This window comes from Magnolia sinica, chromosome 1 (genome assembly GCF_029962835.1).
Source record: "Magnolia sinica isolate HGM2019 chromosome 1, MsV1, whole genome shotgun sequence".
Lineage (NCBI taxonomy): Eukaryota > Viridiplantae > Streptophyta > Magnoliopsida > Magnoliales > Magnoliaceae > Magnolia > Magnolia sinica.
The window spans coordinates 88138284-88153641 of NC_080573.1; the positions used below are offsets into that span (position 1 = coordinate 88138284).

General features: G+C 38.1%; 1 non-coding gene across 1 annotated transcript; it reads right to left on the reverse strand.

The window, feature by feature from the left end:
- Positions 1-5722: 5722 nt before the first annotated feature.
- On the reverse strand, positions 5723-5829 carry LOC131222884 (small nucleolar RNA R71). The gene has a single exon (XR_009160218.1). It is a non-coding gene; the product is annotated as a small nucleolar RNA R71 (small nucleolar RNA).
- Between the last annotated feature and the right edge of the window lie 9529 nt (positions 5830-15358).

The window sequence follows — 15358 nt, forward strand, 5'->3', positions numbered from 1 at the left end:
TTGGTTTCTTTTGAGATTAAGCCAGAAAAATCTCATTGTGTTGGTTATCTAAGGAGAGCCAGAAAACTCAGAGGTTGGGGTTTTTGAATTGTGTAAGCCCATTTGAAAGACACAATTGTGAAGGTTTTGGGTGAACCTGAGAAACCTATTTTCATAGTGAACGCTAATATCCCCTGTGTGAGGATATTAGGAGTGGAGTAGCAAGCTGTGTGGTTGTTATTTAACAGTTAGTGTACACACAGGTGAACCACTATAATTCTTTGTGTCTTGTGATTTGAATGTTTGTGTAATTTCTATTTCTTTTATCATTCAAATTTGTGGGATGTACATGTGGATGTGAATGTTGTAATATTTACATTTCAAGCATTGTGGGGAATGTTATAATAGTTTAGAATTTCTTTCTAGCTATTTCTTTTTATTCCTCTTCTGTTTGAGTTTTTGATACAAAGACCTTTCTAGAAATAAGGTTGTCCTACCATAAACCTTAGTTTTTGGTGTAAGGTTGTCCTTAGAACAACATTTGTATCAACCTCTCAAGACTAGAATTTTGAGGTTACTTTTCATTTCAGTACTGTGATTTATTTATTATGCTATCTTTTCTTTATTCATTTATATTCCGCTGTTAAAGTTTTAATTTGGCATAGTCCTATTCACCCCCCCTCTAGGACATATAGCTTGGCCTTTTCCAAAAATTGAAATATATTGAAGCTTGAGCTTGAGGTATTTGAGTTGTACTTCACCTTGACCTTTGTGTACCAAAATAAAGAATATTGTCTTGCCTTTAGATGTAGCTTTGAAACCATGAACTTTGAAGCTTGAAGGAGTGAACTATGTACTTGAACTTGTATATCTCTTGATCTTACGTTTGAAGTTCTTGAGATAAAGAGCTTAGTTCTTGTACATGAGATGCACTTGTCATGAATATGTAGATGCACTACACAAGACACAAATTCCAAGAAGTTTTGACACTACTAGGCTACCTATCCACAATCCACATGCCACATATCACAAGCATGATAAAATTCTCCCCCTTTTTGTCACAATATGACAAAGGAAGGAACAAGATAATAGTGGAAGTAGATAAATAAGGAAGAATAAGAAGATTAATGAGGAATAAATGAACAAGATAGACAAGATATTAAATCCATAAATAAGCATTGTCAAGCATGATCAACCATGTTCAACCCAGAAAATAAAAGAAATTCAAGTATCATAAAATTTATTACAAAACAAATATTCAAAGACTAATCAGAACCCGAAGAAGGAGAAGGTATGGTAGGATCAAGTTGATGAAGTCCCTTATTAAGGCGCCTAAGATATTTACGCATATATTTGAACTACAAGTCATGGGACACATTCATGTTTTCTACCTTCTCCTTAAGTTAGTGCAACCGCGCATCAAAATCAGATGGCTAATAATCAGGATCATCGGCTGAATCAGATTCAATTTAATAAAAAATGTCATCCATATTGTTGTCATCTGGAGGTAAATCACCTTCATCTTCATTTACGGCATCAGCTCTACCAACACCCACATCGACTAGGCCTGGGGCCAACTTTAAATTCATTTTGTTAATATTGGAGTTGTTGAATGGTAGGTGGTGAATTGGAGCTTCTCCTACAGGCACAGCCACTAAACTATGGGTGGTTAACACAGTCATAAGATAAGCGAAAGGAATGTCACTGTGTCCTAGATGGAGGCGGAACTGAATGATGTAATGACAAATCAAAGAAGGAAGACATACAGAGGTACTAGAGATGATGGAATGAAGAATACGAACCATGAACGTTGTGAGTATATGCATTACTAATGGAAATGATCTTGTGCAATTTCATAATCGCTTAACATTCTTTTCATCCACACAAGCTGAGTACATGTATTACCTGCTGTAATGTATTCAACCTCAGCAGCTGAGAGCGATACGGAACTTTATTTCTTACTTAGCCAAGAAACTAAATAGTTCCCTGTTAAGGGTCAAATTTTGCATATCAGACCCCAGTTATTACCTGCTTTCAATAATTTTTAATGTCTTATTTTAATCGTGTTGTGGTGCAAGGTGAATTTAGGAAGCTTGGACTGAAAATGATGCTGAATGCATGAAATTAACGTTCTGAAGCCACTAACACAAGGGACGGACCCCAGGGGACTGATATCGATGGATTTACATGCCAAAGATCCAAGAAAATCGAGAAATTGAAGCTTAAGTGGCCCGAAATTGGTCTAGAATGCAAGATCACAGGGTCCCCACCATCTGCTTGGCTCGAAACTCCATACATGGCCTGAGGACCATAAATTAACCGTACACGTCGAATTTCAACCATTCGATCCCTGTGGAAGTGACCTAGTAGATAGATCAGCCTATAAACCACTGATTTTGGGCCCACCTAATATCTAGATATGCTTCAAAATTGGTATTAATAGTTTAAATGAGATGAGAAAAAGGATGTACGGATCAGATCTCTCAAAAGCAGCGCAGTGGATCCCACCTGTGTTCGGTGTGCATGGTGCACAATGGTACACCCATGTGCACTGAACAAGAGACGAGGTCAAACCAACGTTGACCCGATCTCTTTCAAAAAAAGGGAAAGTGCCATTTTCGGCTGCGAAACAGGGATCATGAACGATGTTTCGTGGGCCACCGAGGTCCATGTTCTGGATGATCGGGACCGTCGATCAGGCTTGAAAGGGCCCTATGATCATGGGCTAGGTGACGAAATCACAGAAGGCAGTGAGTAACAGTTATTAATCTTTCAAACACAAGATAGATGGTGGAACCATTTGATTTCATGGGCCACACCGAATCCGATCGAAAATTGACCATGTCCGAATGGTTTTTCGAGGTGAATCCAATGGACGGACTGGATTTCACCGCTGACATCAATCACGGGCCCCACTAATGTCATAGCGCAGGAGCTGTGCGCACTCTGTTTCATAAACAGATGTGTACACGTTATTGGTTGCCCACCATCTCTGACCGTTTCGACGATCCAGACCGTCCATCGTGTAGGTCTGTCGAAAGCGCCCTAAGGGAGGTTGTTCTTTTGAACAAAATCTTAGGAAGAGGAGAGTTGGGAAGCTCCGATCTTGTCACGTAAGCTACCCTTCCTGTGCACGAGGCTGTCAAAGATTCCACCGACTCCAGTAATTTCTGCGTAAAGAAAACTTCGGCGTGAAGTTTCTCCACTCCTACCGACTGCATTACCTATAAGAAGGAGAGAGAAAGAAGTGAAAAGGGAGGCTGGACGTGGAGTGCAGCCGTGGAAGGGAATTCACAGCCGGCCATCTGTAGAGTTCTTTTCTTCACTTTGTTTTTAATTTCAGTTTATGATTTTTAAGAGACTTTAGTTTAATCATGATTATGAGTGGCTAAACCTCTTAGCTAGGGCTAAGAGGTGAGGCTTGTAGTGAGATGGGAGACTCTATTTTATGCCTTTAATTTAATTTAAATTTATGAACTGAATTTGATTTTAGTTTGATTATTAAGGGAATGTTTTTAGTCTTTAATGGTCTATTGTGACTGAAATTTTAATGGGTCTGCAATGGCTTTGAGCGTGTTCCTTTCCCTTTTTATGTTTATGACGTCAGGAAGCCCTATTGTTCACCATTGTCTCCTGGGCATGGTTGGATGATGGTACCCTTCTTAACCTTCATATCATGTTGATTGGTTGTTAATTAGTTTAATTCTATTGTTTACTTTGTCTCATAGATATGGTTTGGTGATGGAATCCATTCTAATTCATGTACCTTTCATCTCTTGAAAACTATATCAAAGGAAGTTCAGTCTTGATTTCCATGGTTACACCCTTCAACTGGATGAAGATGGGACTCTAAGTCCAGTTGAGTTCTTGACGCAGGCATAAGATCTCCCTGATCTCTACAAGTGGATCTTCTGAATCCATAGTTTCCTTTCCTTGAATTCTTTAAGTTTTAAATAATTATTTCATCATTATTCCTCAATTTACACTCGATTTAGATTTTATCTCGTTCTAGTTCTAGTTCTATTTAGTTTCAGATTACGTACAGGTTACAGTCCCTTGCAATTCGACCTCGGTCTCACTGAGTTTATTACTACATCACAACCCTATACTTGGGGAGTGAACAATTTTTTGGTGCCGTTGCCGAGGATTGATGGTTACATTTTTCTGAAATTAACTAATTTTAGGATTAGTTTAAAATTAGGATTTTTCTAACTTTAGGTTTAGATTTTTCTGATTTCTAGAAACTAACCTGTTTTCATGTTTTGTAGGATCCTGACATAAACTTCTAAATTGGTAATCCCTCTCTAATTCCTCTACTTTTTCTATTTTTAGAATTAGGGTTTGAGTTTTAGAAAATTTCTAATTCTAGTATTTTTCTATTTTTAGGAAATAGTTTATTTTTAGAAACTCTCCTCTTTTGTTTTTAAAAACTAGGTTAGTTATTTCCCTTTTTAGAAATTCTTTCGAATTTTAGAAACTAACTCATCTTTCCTTTATTTTATTTTTAGAAACTTTCCTTTTTAAAGAATTAGTTTATTTTTTAGAAACTTTTTAATTTTAGGTTTGGATTTTCTATTTTAGAAACTTTCTAATTCTGGGTCTTCTTTTTAGAAACTAACTTAGCTTCTAGGTTTAGGGAACTTTCCTTTTTAGAAACTAACTTTCTGTTTTTATTTTTAGTAACTTTCTAATTCTAACTCTTTTAGAATCTAACTTTGTTTCCTAATTTATTTTTAGAAATTTTCTACTTGTAGACTTTTTGTTTAGAAACTAGCTTTCCCATTTTGTAGGCTTTTAAGATAGAAATTTCTAATTCGGTAAGCTCTTTCTCTACTTTCTATTTTTCAGATCTCTTTTAGTAACTTACTTTCTAGTTTAGGACTTTCCTAATTTATTTTAGAAATTTCCACTTTCCTTTAGGAATTTCTTTTTTTAGAAACTAGTTTACTTCTATCTTTTTTTTAAGGATTTTCTAATTCTAGACCTTCTCTTTCGAAACTAGTTTACTTCTATCTTTTTAAGGAATTTCTTTTTTTAGAAACTGACTTGTTTTATTTTCTTTTGCAGGTTTTTAACTTAGGAACTCGAATTTGGTAACTTCTTTACAACCCTCTCTTTCTTTCTAGATTTTCTTTTCCTTTCTTAGGATTAGGTTTCAAATTTGATTGAGGGCTACGAGTGTTTCATGCCCAAGTGGGCCCGTGACAACACTCGACGTCTCTTGACTAAAGGAGGATTGGTTGAGGGGTTAACTATCCATCGCAAGACTAAACACCACTCGAAATCCCCTGAGTTAATTGAAGTGATGGCTGAAAACCAACCTCTTCTACCCCAGCCTAGGGTGGAGGACATTCAGGATGAGAATGAGGTGCATCAAGCACCCTCGCCTTGTACTTTACGAGATTATTTACAACCAGCGGGGGTGAGTATGCCTGCATGCATGATTTTTCCTAAAAATGCAGGACATATGGACATCAAGCCAGGGGTTATCCAACTATTTCCTAAGTTCCATGGGCTTGAATCTGAAGAACCATATATTCATTTGAAAGAGTTTGATGAGATCATAGCTACTTTATATTTTCAAAATGTGTCTGAGGACACAGTCAGGCTGAAACTCTTTCCCTTTTTCTTGAAGGAGAAGGCTAAAACGTGGTTACATTCATTGCGTCCTAGATCCATTGGCACATGGAATGATATGCAAAGAGAATTTATAAAGAAATTTTTTCCACATCATAAAACGATTACCCTTAGAAAAGCAATCATGAACTTCACCTAAAAGGAGGATGAAACATTTTACCAATGTTGGGAAAGGTTCAAGGATTTGGTTAGTTCATGCCCACAACACGGCTTTAAAACGTGGCGCGTTACAAATTTTTCCTATGATGGACTGACATCTTCCATGCACCAATTGGTCGAGACAATGTGTAATGGAGAATTCATTAATAAAAATGTCGACGAGGTATGGGATTACCTCAATAGTCTTGCTGAAAAAACACAATCATGAGACTATTACCCAAAATCAAACACCACGTCTAGGCCGACTCAATCTAAGGAGAAAGGTGGATTGTATCTCTTGAAAGAAGAGGATCTCAAGTATAAAGTGACTACGCTCATAAGAACATTTGAGGCCATGGAAGGAAAGAAGGATAAGGTTAATGAAAGTGTTTGCGGCATCTGTGATTACAACATTCACACAACTGAAAGTTGTCCTACAATACCTGCCTTTTGAGAAGTGTTGAATGAACAATCCAATGCCGTAAATACTTATCAAAGACCTTTCAATGGACCGACCTTTAATACGTACAATCCTAGTTGGAAAAATCATCCAAACTTTAGTTAGAGAAATGGACATACTGCTACCCCTCAAGGTTTCTTCAATCAAATTCCAAATCAAGGGAAACCTCAAGAGGATCTAGTTCAAAAATATATTCGAGAACAAGAGCTACTTAATCAAAATTTGGTACAAGCGTTTCATGATGTCCACACAGCAATAGGAACGCTTGCGTCGTCTATTCAAAGGATAGAGTCACAATTAACAAGTGGAGGGAAGGGGATACTTCCTGCTCAACCTCTCCCCAATCCCAAACCGCAATATGAAATAAGTGACCCTAGCTCTTTAAATCAAATAGAGCACGCTAAATCCATCACCACTCTTAGGAGTGGGATCATTGATAAAACCCTTCCAGTTAGGCCCAAAAAGCCTCAAGAACCAGAAAAGGACAACAATGATGGACCTAGTGATGCCCCACAAAAATTAAAACTGTAACTTCTAGAAAAGCCAGTTGCTCCATTTCCCCAACAGTTGGTCGCACAAAACCTCTCTCTAACTCTCAGGATATCCTAGAGGTGTTGAAACAAGTGAAAGTCAATATTCCTCTACTTGATGTCGTAAAACAGATACCTTCATATGCCAAATTCCTGAAAGACTTATACACGACTAAACGACGGCAGAGTATTCAAAAGAAGATCTTCTTGACCGAGAAAGTGATTTCCATCCTAAAGCAAGACGTGCCACAGAAATTCAAAGATCCCGGTAGCCCAACCGTATCATATGTAATCGGGGACCATCGAATTGATCATGCACTTCTTAGCTTAGGAGCGAGCGTCAATCTGATTCCCTACTCGGTATATAGATAGTTAAGTTTGGGGGAATTAAAACCCACCCTAACCACACTACAACTTGCTGATCGCTCTGTTCATGTACTAAGAGGAATAATTGAGGATGTGTTGGTCCAAGTTGAGAGATTTTACTACCCTGTAGATTTTATCATACTGGACACTGAACCCATCAATAACATGAACACTCAGATTCTCGTCATTCTTGGTCGCCCATTCCTTGCCACTTCAAACACAATTATCAATTGCAGGAATGGTTTCATGACTATGTCTTTTGGGAATATGACATTGGAGTCAAACATCTTTTTTAATAATGGCAGAAACTTAGAGGATGATGACAATTTTCACGATATTAACATGATTGACTCTTTAGTGGAAGATACGACACCTCTGACCTTATCCTCTGACCCTCTAGAGATGTGCCTGGCCCACTCCCATGATTTTGATGATGACATGAGTAGGGAGACGTGTGCCTTGCTTGATACTACACCGGTACTTGAAGTTAACTGGTGGAGGCCACAATTTGAAGAATTGCCACAAACCAATGTAGTGCCTCTACCGTCTAACCTCAAGCTACCGAAGCTGGACCTAAAACCTTTGCCCTCTGATTTGAAATACGCATATTTAGGTCAAGATGAGACATACCCGGTGGTGATCTCTGCCCATCTGGAAAAAGAACAGGAGAGTATACTCATATCTACTCTCATTGAGCATAAGGGAGCCATTGGATGGGCGATAGCAGACCTCAAGGGAATCAACCCCTCGATTTGTACTCACCGCATATATCTTGAGGATAATGCGAAGACTGCTCGGCAATCACGACGTAGACTAAATCCAAACATGCGGGAAGTGGTTAAGGCCGAGGTTCTTAAACTATTGGATGTGGGTATCATATATCCCATATCCGATAGTCAATGGGTGAGTCCAATTCAGGTGGTTCCTAAGAAGTCCGGGATTACCATCATAGCTAATGCCAATAATGAACTCGTGCTAACTAGAGTTACTACTGGTTGAAAAATGTGCATTGACTACAGGAAGCTGAATACTGTCACGAGGAAGGACCACTTTCCTTTGCCCTTCATTGATCAAATTTTGGAAAGGCTAGCTGGTCATTCCTATTACTGTTTCCTTGACGGGTATTCGGGTTACAATCAGATTGAAATCGCCCCTGAGGACCAGGAAAAGTCCACATTTACATGTCCTTATGACACCTTTACCTATAGAAGGATGTCATTCGGATTATGTAATGCCCCTACCACCTTTTAGCAATGTATGATGAGTATCTTTTCTGACATGGTGGGGAAATATTTAGTGGTTTTCATGGATGATTTCTCTATTTTTGGTTCATCTTTTAGCAAGTGTTTAGAAAGTCTTAAATGTGTGCTGAAAAGATGTGAAGAGAAGAACTTGGTACTTAATTGGGAGAAGTGTCATTTCATGGTTCATAAGGGAATTGTCCTTGGACATATTATCTCGTCCATAAGAATGGAGGTGGATAAGGCAAAAATTGATCTTATCTCTAACCTACCTCCACCCAAGAACATACGGGATGTGAGATCCTTCTTAGGACATGCTGGGTTTTACAGAAGATTCATAAAGGACTTTAGTCTCATCTCTCGTCTTTTATGTAATCTACTTCAAAAGGATGCACCATACGAGTGGACTGAGCCATGTCACGAAGCTTTCACTAAGCTTAAGGGCATGTTGACTAGTGCACCCATCATACAACCACCCGACTGGGGCATTCCTTTTGAAGTTATGTGCGATGTGTCTGATTATGCTCTTGGGGCTGTTTTAGGCCAGAGAAAAGATAAGAAACCCTACGTTATTCATTATGCGAGTAAGACTTTAAATCCTGTCCAAGTGAACTACTCGACTACGGAAAAGGAACTCTTGACCGTAGTGTTCGCTTTGGACAAATTTCGGTCCTACTTGATCGGATCTAAGATCATTATTTACACTGATCGCGTGGCGCTCAAGTATCTTCTATCTAAGAATGATGCTAAGCCCCACCTGATACGATGAATCCTCCTACTCCAGGAATTTGACCTAGAAATAAAAGATAAAAAGGGAGTAGAGAACGTAGTGGCTGACCATCTTTCTCGCCTTAATCCCTCTGATTCCCTTGAAGCGACACATATCAATGACATGTTCCCTGATGAACAATTGTTCAGAGTCTCCCATTCACCTTGGTTCGCTGATTTGCTAATTATCTTGCCACAGGTTCCATACCGACACATTAGACTGCGCAAGATAAGAAGAAATTTTTCACCGAGGTGCACAACTTTTGCTGAGATGATCCATATTTATTTAAATATTGTCCAGACCAAATCTTAAGGAGATGTGTGCCAGACGTTGAGCATCAGAGTTTCATCTCTTTCTGTCATTCACAGGCCTGTGGTGGTCACTTTTCTGCTAAAAAGACCGCAGCCAAGATTTGCAATGTGGCTTTTACTGGCCCACTATGTTCAGGGACACTCATGAGTTTTGCAAAGCTTGTGAGCGTTGTCAGAAATTGGGAGCGTTGTCCCGTCGAAATATGATGCCCTTGAATCTCATTCTTATCATCAAGGCATTTGATTGCTGGGGCATTGATTTCATGGGACCATTCCCCTAATATTTTAAAAATCTATATATTTTGCTCGCTGTAGACTATGTCACTAAATGGGTTGAAGCGATTCCATGTCGGAATAATGACCATCGCATGGTCATTAAATTCCTAAAAGAGAACATCCTTTCCCGATTCGGAACGCCTCAAGCTATCAATAGTGATGGGGGCTCACACTTTTGTAATAGGCCATTCGAGAGTTTAATGAAGAAATACGATATCTCTCATAAGGTGAGCACCCCATATCACCCACAGACAAGTGAGCAAGTTGAGATTTCTAATAGGGAGATCAAACACATTTTGGAGAAAATGGTTAACCCTGACCATAAGGATTGGTCAATCCGATTGACTGATGCCTTATGGGCTTACCGTACTGCGTTTAAAACCCCTATTGGAATGTCTCCCTTTAGACTTCTCTATGGGAAGGCTTGCCACTTGCTTGTGGACTTGGAACATAGAGCCTACTGGGCAATCAAAAAATTGAATTTCAATCTGGACAACGCTGGCTCGCTACGCAAACTTCAGTTGAATGAACTCAAAGAAATCCGGAACGATGCATACGAGAACTCGAGAATTTATAAGGACAGAATGAAGGCGTTTCATGACCAACGTATTCTACGAAAATCATTCACACCTGGTCAGAAAGTCCTTTTATATAATTCTCAGTTACATCCCTTTTCAGGTAAGCTTCGATCTCGTTGGACTGGCCCTTACATTGTGGTCACTGCATATCCTCATGGGGCCGTTGAGATAAGAGATCCTGACAATGGCAAGGAGTTTAAAGTAAATGGACATCGCTTAAAGCCATTTGTCGAGAAATTTGATTCAAAGGACATGTCCATACCTCTGACTGATCCTGTTTACCAGGATTGATCTCCTAGTCTGATGGAGGTATAGGTAGGTTTCCTATTTTTATAGGACTAGAGTAGTTTGCTTTATGCTATTTTTTTTATTTTTTTTATTTTTATTCCATTTAATTTTCCTAGTTCAATGTTTGTGGGTAACATTGCTGCAAACCCTCACGAGACTATAACTCGTCCACTAGGGGCAACCTAAAGGTTTAAAGGCTTGTTGCATAAGCTAAATGCAATCAAGAGCACCTGCGAAAGTGGTATAGGTAGGACCTTCTTTTTGTAATGTTATTTTTGTTATTTTGCTTTTGTTGTTTTCTCTCTTGTGCTAACCAGCTCTCACGCTGATATATCTTTGGAAAAAGCTTCATGAGCCCTTCGTCCAGGTACTATCTTTCCATCACTTCTCTTTCAATTTCATTGTCTCATGTACATTGCATGATCATATCTTTTACATTGAGGACAATGTAGATTTTAGGTTGGGGGTGGGAGATTAGGTGTCCTAATAAGTGTTTTCTTAGTCATGAGCAGAAATTGTGAAAATTTTTAAATTTTTCTGGAATTTCGCATGAATTCGAAGTGATTTGGATGCCCATCTCGGATTCAGACTTATAAGATACATGATGTTGGTAATTTATGACTCTTGGATTCAGTATCTGTTAAACTTCACAGTTAAGTTCGAACTATTAATCCATGATTAGAAGTTTTAAACATTGATTGAGTCATAATTTCACATGCCACATCTCGCTTACACAGTGAGGTTTCAGTTCAATATTAAAGGATTAACTTGGTGATCACTAACCTTGAAAGGAACAACCTGAGAAATTAAAAGGATTGGGCGATTGGTCTTCACCATAGGTTTACTCCCTATAGGTGCAGATTTGATTCCCCAAGGTTGATATTTGGAAAAGGTTGGGTGTACGGTCTTCACCATAGGTTTGCTCCCTATAGGTGCAGATTCGATTCCCCTCCTTGGCGTTACTGGTAAAAAGTTGATATAGTGTGAAAATCATTAAAAGTTGGAAGAATGAGGCAAGTTTAATTTAGGTTTTGGTTGTCCTGAATGCTTTTGTTGAGTACCAATGACATCATGAAATAGAGAAGTGAACCTTGATGATTAGTAGAGATTTCATTATACACTCATGGTACTCAATGTTTAGAATTGTTCTAATTAATACATAAATACTTTAAACTTGATTATGAAATTTACTGTGTGCTTGACTCTAGGAGGAAGTAATGCCCATCATTCATGCATCTTAGAATTCTCGTATCTAGATTGCTTTTCAAAAATCACTCGAGTTCATAGAAATTGTCCTGTAATTCTCAACTTATTTTTCGCATACTTTGCTCGGGACTAGCAAAATGCTGGTTGGGGGTTGTGTTAAGGGTCAAATATTGCATATCAGACCCCAGTTATTACATGCTTTTATGAACATGATATTGTTTAATGTCTTATTTTAATCGTGTTGTGGTGCAAGGTGAATTTAGGAAGCTTGGACTGAAAATGATGCTAAATGCATAGAATTGACGTTCCGAAGCCACTAAGGCAAGGGATGGACCCTAGTGGACTGATATCGATGGATTTACATGCTAGAGATCTGAGAAAATCGAGAAATTGAAGCTCAAGTGGCCTGAAATTGGTCTAGAATGCAAGATCACAGGGTTCCCACCATCTGCTTGGCTCGAAATTTCATACATGGCCTGAGGACCATAAATTAACCGTACACGTCGAATTTCAACCGTTCGATCCCTGTGGAAGTGACCTAGTGGATAGATCAGCCTATAAACCACTGATTTTGGGCCCGCCTAATATCTGGATATGCTTCAAAATTGGTATCAACAGTTTAAATGAGATGAGAAAGAGGATGTATGGATCAGATCTCTCAAAAGCAGCATAGTGGATCCCAAGGGCATTACAAGCATCTTGAAGATCTTCTTCATTTTCATGATCACTATTTAGATTTTCTTCATTAGTTGAATCATCATTATCTGAAAAAGTGAACTTGGCTAGAGTCATAAGGGCTTTAACTTCATTACCCGACTCGGTTTCAGAATTTTTCGACTCAGAAGAGGCTTCAGAGCTGGAAGATTCATCCTAACTAGCCAACATTCCTTTCCTTTTAGTTTTGTCTTTTTATGACATTTATTTGCTAAATGCCCATATTCATGGCTATTGTAACATTAACTGTCTTTTAAAGATTTCTAGGTTTTAGATTTAGATCTTTTCTTTTCATTAGGTTTTTGAAAATCAACCCTCTTTTTTACTTTTGAAAATCTTATAAAACTTTTTAGCTAAAAGGGCCATATCATCTTCCGAATTTTCTAAATCAGAATTACTACTATTTTATTAAGAAATACTTTTAGAAGATTTAAGAGCGATGAATTTACCTTTAGGCACTTTAAAGTTTAACTCATACGTCTATAATGAGCCAACTAATTCTTCTACCCTCATATTTTCCGTATCACGAAGTTCTTGGATCGCAGTTACCTTTGAATTGAACCGTTCAGGTAGTGAGTGTAGTATTTTTGTACAGACTTTACTTTCTGGGATTCTATCACTGAGACCCCACATAAAGTTGGTAATGTCATTTAATCTTGTATAGAAGTCCATGAAAGTTTCACTTTCTTCCATATGTATTTCCTCAAATTTGGTTGTGAGGATTTGGAGTTTAGATTTCTTGACAATTGTTGTTCCTTCGTGTGTCATTTCTAAAATATCTCAGGCTTGCTTTGCAGTATCACAGGATATAATTCGTTTAAATTCATCCAGTGATAGTGCGCAAGTAATTGCATTTAGAGCCTTTACATTAACACTACTCACACTTTTTTGAAGAGAGGTCCAAGAAAAATATGGTGTGACTTTCATAGTTTTGTATCCGTCGGTACCAGTTACTTCGGTGGTAGGAGGGGTCCAATTAGTCACCGTGTCTTGCCACACGCTCTCATCCATGGATTTTAAGAAAATTCTTATCCTGGCTTTCCAATAGGCATAATTGGAGCCATCAAATGGTGGAGGCCTAGTGACTGAAAGGCTATTAAAATTAGACATCTTACAAAGCTCAGATCGATTAGCTCAGGAAATTAATCCAAAAGAAATAATAATTAAAACGAGCTATTAGGCTCTGATACCACTTGAAAAGGCCGAGCTAAGAGTCCTAGGGGGGGGGGGGGGGAGAATAGGACTATGCCAAATTAAAAATAAAATGTAGAATTTAAACAAATATAAATAAAGATAGCCCTTAAACAATCCACAATACAGAAATGTAAAACAACCTCAAGTGTACAAGTATTGAGAGGTTGATACAAATGTTATTCTAAGGACAACCTTACATAAAAAACCAATGGCTTATAATAGGACAACCTGATTCCCAGAATGGTCTGTGTATCAAAATCTCAAACCGATACAGAGGAATAAAGAAATAAATAGCAAAGGAAATAACTAAGCTATTACAACATTCCCACACTTGCATAAAAGAAATTACAACATTCTCTATAAATGCATAAAGAGAAATTACAACATCCACAAAATGAAATATTCAATCAATAACTACAAAACTAGAAATTATAGTGGTTCGCTTATGTGTACACTAACTGTTTAGAAAACCAGCCACATAACTACTCCACTCCTAATATCCTCACACAGTGGATATTAACGTTCACTATGAAAATAGGTTTTCTAAGGTTCGCCTAAAACCCTCACAATTTTATCTTTTAAGTGGGCTTACACAATTCAAAAACCCCACACTCTGAGTTTTCTGGATCACCTCAGACAAACCAAAAGAAAGAGATTTTTCTAGCACAATCTAAATGAAACCAAAACAATGAATTTACATAACTGTAAAATACTTATCTGGATATTCTCCTTTTGATGCAGCCCGGAAGAACCAATTTGGAGTAGAAGTTCAACGTTGATGTTCAATGTTCACACTCACTTATGAAAAGGTTCCAAGTTCTAAATTGATTTTAAATTAAATTACCTTGGGCTAGCTTGATTTGATTTTGATTCCAAGAGATGGGAATACTTCAATCCCTCTTTCAAATAAAATTGGAATGCAGAATACAAAATCAAATGCAAAAAGCTAATTAAAGAGAATATGAAATAAGAACTAGATAGCTTAAGAATATCACTAACTTATCTCTCAGAGTGGTGTATTGATTTTGCTTGAATTAGATATCAAACTCTGAAATTCGTGCTCTATTTATAAGTGCAGAAATCGCATCTTCGACTGGTCTTAAGGTCAGTTCAATTGGTTGAAGGACCAACAAACTTTTGAAAATTTGGGCGTGATAAGATCAGACCATTCCACGACTGGTCGAAGGACCTGCTCGACCAGTCGAGTGGCCTTCACGACCGGTCGAGTTCTGTCCACGACTGGTCATGTGGAACTCAATTTAGTTGCTGGACTTTGAGTCGAGCCTGCAAGACTGGTCGAGCACTGTTCACATGACCGGTCAAGCAGTCTCCAGGACTGGTCGAGGCAATAATAAAAAATCTTAAAAATAAGTAACAAACTTAGGACTAGTCGAGGATTTCTTGAACTGGTCGAGCCAGTGTTAGGACTAGTCGAACTTAGCCTAAGACTAGTCGAAAAACAGACATGCACTTATAAAATGACCCAATTAAATTATGTATTCAAAATGACCTATCCTACGGTCAATATAGGGTCATTCATACATTATAAGCAATATATGAACATTAAATCTTCTTTTGCTTCAGTTGATAGTCGTTCTTTGAAGTTCACGAAGCTTGAGATCTTGACATATGATGAAGCTTGAACTTGAGACCTTTTGAAGCTTGAAATTG